The sequence below is a fragment of the Mus musculus genome, chromosome 12, assembly GCF_000001635.26.
Source record: "Mus musculus strain C57BL/6J chromosome 12, GRCm38.p6 C57BL/6J".
NCBI classification, from domain to species: Eukaryota; Metazoa; Chordata; class Mammalia; order Rodentia; family Muridae; genus Mus; species Mus musculus.
In genome coordinates this window covers 100,466,410-100,476,442 of record NC_000078.6, presented here as the reverse complement: position 1 = coordinate 100,476,442, position 10,033 = coordinate 100,466,410, and the positions used below count along the sequence as shown (strand labels likewise).

At 42.4% G+C, this 10,033-nt stretch overlaps 1 protein-coding gene across 17 annotated transcripts in view; it reads left to right on the top strand.

Annotated features, from left to right (window-relative positions):
* Window positions 1-10,033, top strand: part of Ttc7b (tetratricopeptide repeat domain 7B) — a 220,068-nt gene that overhangs the window by 44,395 nt on the left and 165,640 nt on the right. The gene's annotated exons all lie outside the window — the stretch shown is intronic.

The window sequence follows — 10,033 nt, the reverse complement described above, 5'->3', positions numbered from 1 at the left end:
TTGGCAAGTAGCTTTCAACACCTGTTATTATTGCTATATGTTAAATACCTGTTGATATATGGTTATTAAATGGAGTCTTTAAAAGCATAAATTCAAATTGCAAGCTCTCATTTCATGAGTGTCTCAGGTTGAATTAGCATCTCATTTGCTTGCAGAATTACAGAGTGAGAGGAAATAGTCACTGAAAGTGTTTACTCTAGCAGGTAAATGTCAATCCAGGATTGACTGCACTTCTGAGGGTGTGTGTGTCTGTGTGTGCCTGTGTGTGTACACATGTATTTAACTCCTAAGAAGGATATGCTGAGCCTAGAAGGAAAACAATTAACGGTGGTCCCCCAAAGGGGCCAGCCATGGCTTTTATTGAGAAGCCACTTAAAGTCAAGGAAGTTGTAGCTTTCCAGAGCCCTCGCAGAAAGCCCCGAGCAGCTTCACCTCCTTCATCCCCAACACCCAGGGCAGCTTCTCCCTCCAAGGCTGCCCACCTCTTCCTCTAGTAGGTTGTGCACACCTGATGCCTGTGGGAATCCTGAGAGAATAAACCAGAACACAAGTTTAACAACCCCAGGCTGCCTCCCTATCACTTTGTATTGTGAGTCTTGGGCCTTTCCTGAGTCTCCTTTCAGTTTTGGAACTTGAGATCCCTAAACATTGTCTTACTGCCCTTGAAGCCTACACTGTGGTGTCGGGTTATCAGAGATGTGAGATTGTATTGAAGTTTGGTGTATCCAGTTATTGACTCCCCCATAGTCCTGTTCCAGCAAGGCCTCAGGATGTGCCTGTCCTGTGTCTGACTTCCGGAGCTGTGGTTAAGATAAATGGGAAACAATGGCAGTGTTGTAGTTCATAGGACCTTTTGTCGCACTGACAGCTTTATCACTTCATATAACTGTGACCTGTTCATTATAACCCTGACAGCTTTGTCACTTCTATAACTGTAAAAAGTTGTTATTCTGTTCATTTCCATGTGACTTTTAAGAATCAAAATGTCACCCGGCAGTGGTGGTGCTCGCCTTTAATCCCAGCACTCGGGAGGCAGACTCAGGTGGATTTCTGAGTTCAAGGCCAGCCTGGTGTACAGAGTGAGTTCCAGGACAGCCAGGACTACACAGAGAAACCCTGTCTCGAAAAAAACAAAAAACCTAAAACAAAAACAAACAGGATCAAAATATCTGTTTGGCTGTTCCTCTCTGTAACACAAGTTAGTGTCTCAATAGTTCATAAACCACACAAGGACTAGGAGGCCTGGCGGTCCTGGGATTGCCCAAGGTGGGGCAGCTCTTGATGTGAGAGAAAATCAGCTCGGACTTTGATTCATGAGATTCCATTTGAAACATTTTTATTGCCTCTCTGGAGTTGGACACTGAATTCACTGCTGTTAGCAGCTCAGTAAAAGATATTGTCAGAGGACTATGTAGTTACAGGGATCAGGGCCAAAGCATGGTGGCTTTATCATTTATTAGCTATGAAGTCCTAAATCCAATCATGTCTACAAGATCTTTGAGCACCTTCCTTGAAGGTTGGCTGTGGGGATCAGAAACTGCACATCAACCCCCAGGCAGAGTGCTAGGTGCTGAGAAGGCCTATCTAAGTGAACCTTGACTAGTGTGCTTCAGTCTTATACCCAGAGAAGGCCTAGGGCTCTCAGATGTAGCCAGGCATGGAAGATTTCTGTAGTCCTACCTGAATAGAACAGTACAGAGGCTGGACATGGTATAGAGGGCTCCCAGCCTGCTTCTTAGCTGTCCAGCATCCTGTCCCACATGGCCCCTAATAGTACTCAGCTTTCCAAACTGTACCCTGGACAGTCTGGGAATGGTGTGACCCCAGAGCAGGGCTTCTACTCCAACACCTAGGCTGTCTTGCAGTGTCCACTTCTGACTCCTGTACAGCATGTGGGCAAGTCACTTAACTTCTGAGACTTTCTTTCTTCATATGTTTATAATACAAATAGTATCCACTGGGTGTCGGTAAATGGCCAGTGTGTGTGTGTGTGTGTGTGTGGAAGAGCTACAAGAGCAAGGGGTATACAATCCAAATGATTTTATCATCACTAGTTCAAAGGAAATGTGTTAGCCTTCATAGAAGGACCTGCAAGATACTAATCTCCCTGTGGAAACTTTATCTGGCAGCAGGGAGGTAGACCATAGGCTGGGTGTGTGGATATTATGCATTTTTGAAACAGCAATGTGGTCAGCCATATTTATTACTTTAAACCTTGCCTTGTCAAATAACATTTTGGTATGGCTTACTAAAGTTTGAGTGTGTCTCCAGAAAGGTTTTGTGCTATTTACAGGGTTGTAGGTAATGTTGATAGAACCTCAAGCAGTGGGAGCCAGAGGAAAATGGTTAGATCCTTGGGCAGCATCCTCGGAAGGTGCTGCTGTAGATCTCAGGGGACCTTGGTTTCTATAACAGTAGGTTGTTACTACTAGAATGCACTTGGTCCTTCTTGCTTCTTGTCCCACTATGACACTTTTCTTCTTGCACATGCTCCCATCATGATTCTGCCCACCTTGTTGTGATGTAGTTAAAAGTACTTCTCATCAGAGCTGGGGACATACTATCACTGTTATTGAACCTCTGACTAAATAGACAACTTTTCTGTCTCTGACATTTAATTGTAGCAATAGAGAATGTATGCACTAAGTTTTTACCCTTTAGTATATAGAGGGAGATATTACTGAGGTGTTAACATTGAAGAAGCTATTTAGCAAGTCTGGTTTTTATTATTATTATTTTTTTATTGTGTATTCTCTAGGAGAGAAAAAGAAAGCCATTAAAACACTACTGAGACAGACTTCTAAACCAACAAGGCCCCATCTCGGATTTTAATGGAAGCCAATTTTGGCCTTGACCGCAGAACTTTGCCTCTCAGACAGTGTTGATGTGGTCCCAGGCTTGAGAATTTATCACCAATCCAGAGGCCCAGCTTTTGACAGAGAAATAAATATTCTGGAACTGAGTTGTGCAAAGATGAATTTGGTATGCTAAGTCAGGATTCTGCCAATGCTCTGATACATGTCCCCTGGCATGTAAAATGTTGGGAGAGAGAGAAACAACAGTCTAACACAGTGAAGGGCCTTCTGCCCAAGACTCATTACTGTGAACTCACTCGTAGCCTACCCTTAAATGTTACGAGTTTGCTATTTGGAACTTGAGTGGGTCCAAAGCTCTGTACCTAGTTTGTGGGGGAGGGTAGCTTGTGGAGCCAGTTTAAACATCCTTACTAGCCACACGTGAACGTGGATTGAAGACCCAGAGCACTGGCTTTGGCCTTTTAGAACCTAGTAAAATACAAGGGTAATCAAGTTATGATTACCTGAACAGACTTGATATTTCTTTTATTCAGGGACCTTGGCATGACTGTGAATACCTTGGTCATAACCAGAGCATTAGTGGTCAAAGTCCGGCCTGCAGGAATGGAGCCATTTGTTGTTATTGTTGTTGTTGTTGTTGTTGACTGTTTGACATTCCCTGGAGGATTGGTTTTCCTTCTATTAATGCTGTTTGGTTGCTTCTTATCTGAGAAGAGAGTGGACTATGAAACAGTCTTTTTTTTCTCCTGGTGGTTTAAATATTGTTCTAGTGAATGTTTAAAGAACTTTAGGAAGCTGCAACCAAGCCCTTGCTTTTGAGTGGTTCTGGAGCTGTTATGATATATGAGGAGTGTGTGATTTTTTTTTTTAAACACATGTTGTCTTAAAAAAATGTTAAAATGTCATAGCAGAATTCGTACTATAAGAGGCTACTTGATGATTTGGACTATTAATAAATACTAAAATCTAGAATTTGTGAAACATTAAGTGTTAGAACCATATTCTTTGTGTTTAAAAAGCTCAACAGAGACATGAAAGATAAAAATAGACTCATAAAATTCTTCCAGATGAAATTGATAAAAGTTGAGATTAAAAATACAATGGATGTGACTTACGCAAAGTAGATACTACAAAAGAGAGTATTAGTTAATTTGAAGACAAAGCAATAGAAACTATCTAAACTTAGAGAGGGAATTTTTTTTTCAAGTGGAAAGAAGATACAGTATAGTCTTGTCCTACTTAGCTTTAAGTATCAATTCAACACAGCCCACGGTCACCTAAGAAGGGACAGACAGCCTTTGGGGATTCTTCTGTCTCTGGTCTCCACCACTCCATAGGAGTGCTGGGATTACAGGCAAGTGCTATCATATTTGTCTTTGTTTCTGTCCTGGGCATCTGAACTTGGGATGGTGGCAAGTACTTTACCCACTAAATCATCCCTGTAGCCAACACAAACACTTTTAAAAGAAATAATGGCTAAACACTTTTTAGTTTTTGCAAAACTATAAACACTCGTTTCTAGGATTTTTGGTGAAGCTCAAGTACTTTATAATACAAACTGTTCACAGCCAGTGCTAAAGTCATAAGAGAGCCAGAAAAAGAGACCTGCAGAAGGGTGAGAAACAGGGTTTCTTGTCAGGAAACACGAAAATGAGGTTTCAGTGGAGCAACATCTCCAGAGGAAAAAGCAAACCGCCAACCTAGAATTCCCTTCCTCGTGAAATCTCCAACAGTAGAGATAAGTGCAGCATAAACCATAGTGCACCATAATGTAAGAAACCAGGAGTCGCAGGGCCACCACCACATACAGTAAAGAGATTACTGTGGGCAGAAGAAAAAGCACAAATCACCACAGATGAATGCTTAGCGCAGAGAGCTCGACTGTATTGCTGAAAATAGAAGAACACATTTCTTTAAAATAAAACTGACTACTTAATAAAAATAGTAAGTACCCAAGATAGGGTTTGCACCCTGCATGAAAGTAAAATGTATCCAGTAAACAAATACGAGCTATAGAGGGGCAGGTGAGAGCATGCACTTGTAATAGTTGTTTTCAGTATATGAAGTTATTTGAAGCAGATCATAACAGGTTAAAACCAAAAGCAACAAATAGCATTTTTGCTAGTACATTAGCAAGTAAGAGAAATAAACACTAGCCAAACAGAAGGCAGAAAAGAGGAAGAACACAACACAGGCATGTGTGACAAATACTGTTTCAATAAATGGCATTGTAGGGATTTGTTAGTTTTTTGTTGTTGTTGTTGTTCTTAAAGATACAGTTTCACTGTGTAGCCCAGGCTGGCTTCAAATGCATGATCCTCAGCCTCCAGAGTACTGGGGTCATAGGTATGTGTCATCATGTTTGCACAAATATAAATGTTCCAAATACTCAACCCAAAAGATCACTAGAATGGAAAATGAGGAACATTTGAATGTTGACTACAGGAAGATTATTTATTTATTTATTTATTTTTATTTATATGACCACGTTTTAGCCATCTTAGCACACCAAAAGAGGACATCAGATCCCACTATAGATGGTTGTAAGCTACTATGTGATTGCTGGGAATTGAACTCAGGACTTGTGGAAGAGACTGCTGAGCCATCTCTCCAGCCCCCTCCAGGAAGTATTTTAAATATACTGCTAGAATAGATTGTGAGGGAAAAGGATGAGAAAGCTGCTGCGGTCCCACTCACTGTAAGATAATTGGAGGAGCTGGATTAAAGTCTGCAGAGGTGGCGTTGAAGCAAGGAAGTCAGTCCAGTAAGTGTAATAAGAACTCTGAAGTTCATGTACCCAGTTGCAAAGCTTTGAAACACATGAAGTGAAAGTTGTTAACAGTTTACAGAGAAGCAGGTAGCTATATAGTTTTGCTGTGACTCAGTAACCTTGTCTCAATCAAGTCTAAAGCAGGAAGACAGATCCGTAAGTTATAGAGAGAAGCCGGGAGACAGTGTGCTGACTCCGATGGCATCCTACCTAACAACAGAACACATATTCTCTTCTAGCACAAGACTGACCAAGAGCAAGTGTATTCTAGGTCGGAAACAAGTTGTGACAAAGTTAGAAGAGCTCAACTGTGTCTCTAATGCAGGTCAGTGCTCCCCAAGACGGTCAGCAGGACATCCGCAGGAAAAAGAAACGCCCACACCCAGGGAAGTCACTCATGCTTACTGTTCATTCCATAGTCAGACACGGCCTAAAATCAGTAATGGTGAAAGGCATGGAAGGAAGAGCTGAGGAAAGAGTAGGCTTGAACTTCGATTTGTCCTCTCTCACCAGAGTCCTGCAAGCAGGCAGCCTTCAGTTCTCCCAGCCGTGAGTTAGGTGTGTTCACAAGGCATTAGTGTGAGCATACACAGCTGTCAGTAACAGAAGACAGTCCAGAGATGCACCATTGGTGCCCATCAACTCTCTAGGATAGTACATTTCATCAGGGCAGGAAAATCCTCAGTTGTGTGGAATTAGGAAGCTGGAGGTCTGTTTGCAAAGAATTCAGTTCAGGCTGCACCTTGCAGCATATGTGAAAATGGTGGCAGTGTGAATCACAGTCTGGTTTCCCAAGTCTAGAGAGCATGCATGGTAAAGCTTTGTTAGCACAGCTCAGCCCATTTAAGGAAAACACTGGATTTCATTTTTTTCCTGCTATTTAAAAAATGTAAAACAAACAAACAAAAAAACCCCAAACCAACAAAAAGAAACAAGAGGAGGAAGAGGAAGAAAGGAGTCATAGACTGCATAAATCTGCACACTTTTATCTAGAATATATAAAGTATCTCAAGCGAGTAAGAAAATTGGCCACCCTGAAAGTGGGTAAAAGATTTTAGGAGACACTTGCCTAAGGAAGACGTGCAGATAATAAATACTCCGAGGAACAGATGGGTAACGGTTGGAGTCAGCGGTGACGGAAGAATCACTCAACACAATGAGATGCTCTTTCCTGTCCTCTTTGGAAGTGCTTTTTAAAAGTCAGACAGTAACAGTGGCAGCTCTGTGGAGATAGCACCCACACACATTGCTGGGCAGATGCAAGAAGGTGAAGCCAGCTTAGAACAATAAATTGGCAATTAAAAAGTTAAAAAGAAACTTGTTGTGTGATCTAACAATTCCACCGTAGGTATCTGCTAGAGAATATTAAAAATATTTCTCCACATGAAAACTTTCCATGAATATTTATAGCTACATCGTTCATAATAACCAGCATGATAACAACCCACATGTCTATAACTGGCAATTGGATAGAAAATGCACCCTATCAGAGCAATGGAAGGAAAGCTATGAAAAGAGAAACAATGTTTGCTATAACCTGGATGAGCTGGAAGCATGCATGCAGAGAGGTCAACTTCCATAGCCACATGTATCACCTTGCTTACATGAAGTGTCCAGAAGGAGTGAACAATGATAGTAGATTGACGCTCTGAACTGAGGGAGGGCAGGATGGAAACGGACTTAATCTGAGCAGATGAATACAAGAGTGAGCTCTGCACATCTGCCTGCCTGGCTAACTCCATCTGTTAACACCAGTGCTGCGCACAAGAAGAACAGGGGAAGCTCGCTCAGCCCTGCGGGTGCACAGACCTGATCTTAGTCATTTCTTCCAAGGCTGTAACTTCAGTGTATGTGATCTAGAAGTTGTATATCTTGGTAGTTACTAAATTAAAATAAAACTTATGTCTCCAAAAAAAAATCATACTCAATTATGCTTATAACTTCTCCAATAGCCAAAACTAAGCCATCAAGCAAACTATTCAGTAGCCAGATAGGTAAGTGCAATATTGGTAATAGCAATAGATAGGTAATAGCAAGAGAAAGAAGTAAACCATGGAAAGACATGGAGGGGCCTTCAGTATGTATTGCTACTGGAGAGCAGCCTGGCTGTGGACTCCCTGATTCCAACTGTATAGAGTTCTGGATACAAATTCTTGGAGACTGGAAGCTTAGTGGTTTCCAGGAGAAAACAGATGAATAGGTGGGCACTGGACATTTTTAAGGTGGTAGGTACATTGTATCATATAACAATGGTAGATACATGATGCCATACATTTGTTACAATTCATGTATAATTTAAAGAGTAAGCCTTAACACAGCTATAGACTTTTATTAGTGAAAAAACAGGATCACAAGCCAGCCCTGTTATCATAAAGTACTACAGAGGTCTATTTTATTTCTATGGGTATTTTGCCTGCATGTCTATCTATGCACCACATGCATGCAGTGCCCACAGACAGTATCATATAACCCAAGACTGGGGTTACAGATGGTTATGAGCTGCTGTGTGGGTGATGGGAGTTGAACCTGGGGCCTCTGGAAGAATAGCCAGTGCTCGTAATTAGTGAGCCATTCTTCCAGCCCTTCAATAAGACTTCTAAAACCTAACAGAAGCTCTGGCAGAGCTACTGTGGTGACAGAGCAGTGACTACTGACTCCCAGGGGACTATGCTGACTGCTGGCTCCCTATGAATAAAGGTGGCTCTTCTCTTTGTGCAGCCTGGTGCTCTCCTGTGACTATCTGTGGCCTAGGGGCATTTGCACTGTGCTGAGAGCAACTTGGATGATGCCCTTTTTCAAGAGGGTGCATGTGAGGTTTCAGATTTTTTTTTCTTGATACTTTGTGTGTCCACTTCCCTCTGTGGAGTGGAGTTCACTTTGAATACTAACGTGTGTGTGTGTGTGTGTGTGTGTGTGTGTGTGTGTGTATGTATGTCATGTATGTATGTCATGTATGTATGTCATGCATAATGGTATATGCCAGGCAGGAGACTAAAGACCCATTAACTGTCTGATTTGAAGGAAATCACTTTCTTTATCATGACAGGTCTCCACTTCTTAGCTGTAAAAGAGAATTGACCTTTTTGGTCCCTTCTAATTCCAGACTCAGACTTCTAAATGAGCTGGGTGCATACCATGTCATAAGGCACTTGAGGCAACAGAGATCCTATTGTGAAAACCTGCTAGTCCTTCCCCCACTGTGTCTGGTTTCTCTAGGGGGTTGAAGGTCGGTCAGCACGGGGGTCAAGAAGTGTCTGCTTGTCCTCATGTTGTTATTTTTTCAGCCTTTCATGCTTTTGTACATCTCAGCCCTGAACTCTACCCTAGCAAAGAGTTTGCCCCATCTATGAGAAAAATACCTTCAGGTTTCTGGGTTTTCTCTCGGTCCAGAATCAGCCTCGTGGTTTAATTACTCCTAAGCTTGTAGGCCTAAGTGTTGGTCCTAATGTAATAAGATTTCCCAAGTTTCTAAGTAATGTTCCCTCAGAGAATTGAAAACTTATTCCAAGGCATGCCCCAGTGACCTAAAGACTTCCCACTCACTGCCACGTCTTAAAAGATTCCATGACTTCCCTGTAGCACCTCTGGGGGTAAAGGGGGGACCAGGCTTCTAACTAAAGGCCTTAGGGGACATATAAACTCTAAACTAGAGTTGACAGGCTTGCTTATTTTAAAAAATTGTTGAAAAGCTTTGGGCATAGTTGAGTGAGGGTCTTTGTATTAATCAGAACCATCCTGGGACATGGTGAGTTGGAGATAAGACCTTTAGTTAACTGCTAGAACCCTAAAGGGAGCTGCTGGCATACTTCCATTCGTGTCTAGAGTCCTGGGCACCTGAAGATCCAGTGGCATAGGTTTCAGCCAGACAGCTAGCAGGCCCCAAGCAAGAAGCCAGTACTTCAGTTCAGACAGGGAAAGACCATGCTTGCCTTTCTCCCAGCTGATTGGATGAGGCCTGCCCACGTAGGGAAGGGAACCTGCTTACTCTGTTTACCAGCCCAAGTGTAAGTCTCATCCAGAAAACCCTACAGACATACCCAGAAGGTTTGTCCCGATGTCCTAGCATCCCGTTGCTTGGTCATGCTGATGTCTAAACATGACCACCATACTACCATACGCTTCAGGACTGAAAGAGCTCGTGTGAAGGCCCTCTCCAGTTCAAGCTGAGTTCAGGGTGAGCCAGACTGCATGTGGTGTGAACTGAATGGCCCCTTTCTTCTGCAACTTTAGATATTCCTTCTGGAGCTTCATTTTGATATTCCATTTTGTCTTTAAAAGAGAAGACAGTCAGGGTGTGGGTGCCCTGTGCCTTTAACTGAGAAGCAGAGAGAGGGGCAAGTGGATCCTTGGTTTACTCAGGGAATCCAGACCAGCCAGTGTTACATAGCAAGACCCTGTCTAATTAAAAGGAAGTCAGGATAGAGGATCTGCTTCTCCGATAGCCTCT